Raw genomic sequence first — 1,241 nt, forward strand, 5'->3', positions numbered from 1 at the left:
TCCGAACACAGACTCACCTGAGATTTGGGGGGGGGTAGACATTCACATTTAACTTCTGATTTTGATCTAACAAAACTCATATTGGTTACTATTGATTGCAATGAGCATACATGTAGCAACAATGTAGGCCTATTCCAATAGTTCTGTGGCATTGTTTTAGCTATACAAGTCTTGCAACTTTTCTCGCAACTTTTGCTAATTTTTCTTGCAACTTTTCGCAACTTTTGCTATTTTCCAATGCAACTTTCTCTGAGGACAGATTTTTTAGGTTAGAGTTAGAGAGCAGGAAAGGAGGTGAAAGGAGAAACTTTTTTCAAAGAAAATGTTTCGTCTCTGTCCAGATTCGAACCCGCGATCAATTGAAAGAGAGGTGTACACCGTAACCTCTCGACCTCGAAAGCCCCCATAAGGACTCTTTAACGTGCGAAACTTGTACACGGGACCTCCGAGATTTTTTCACCCTTATCCGAGAAGGCTGGGTGTTAAATTTTACCTACCTTTTAAGATCATGGGTGTGGCTGAAAGACAGCAGTAAGAAGAAACCAAGGAGTAGCAGTAGAAAGACTGCAGAAAGAATCAGGAGCCCAGAGGAGGGGGCGAAGGGGTGGGAGCAGACCATGAAGACGAAAGCAGATGACAGAACAGCTTTGTTAGAGAGGAGGTGTAAGTAGAAAAAACGCTTCCCGGATTCGAACCTGGGACCTATTGAACGAGAGTAGAGGCGAACGCCGTAACCTCTCGACCACGAGAGCCCCCATAAGAACTCTTGGACGTGCGCAACTTTCGCTCTGATCCGAGAAGGCTAGGTGTTAGATAAGATCATGGGTGTGGCTGAAAGACAACATTAAGAAAGAGTAAAGGAGTGGCAGTAGAAACTAGAAAGGCAGCAGAAAGAGTCAGGAGCTCAGAGGAAGGGGCAAAGAGGGCGGGGGACAGAAAACGGAGACGAAAGCAGACGACAGGACATTGTAAGAGCAGGAAAGGAGGTGAAAGGATAACATTTTAGACTTTAGAGAAGGAAAAAAAATTCCGTCGCTGTCAGGTTTCGAACCTGGGACCTATTGAATGAAAGGCGAACACCACAAAAGCTACCGATGATGCTTTAAGTTTGAGATGATCCTCTGTCTGAGCTGTGACGTTTTACTTTTCAACTGTCCCTTTTTACTCGCTGAGCACAAACAACGGATTCACTCCAAGTCCCTCTCTTCAACCCCAACCGTGCACTCCCCCCCTCCCCCCTC

This window comes from Aplysia californica, unplaced genomic scaffold (genome assembly GCF_000002075.1).
Source record: "Aplysia californica isolate F4 #8 unplaced genomic scaffold, AplCal3.0 scaffold00388, whole genome shotgun sequence".
NCBI classification, from domain to species: Eukaryota; Metazoa; Mollusca; class Gastropoda; order Aplysiida; family Aplysiidae; genus Aplysia; species Aplysia californica.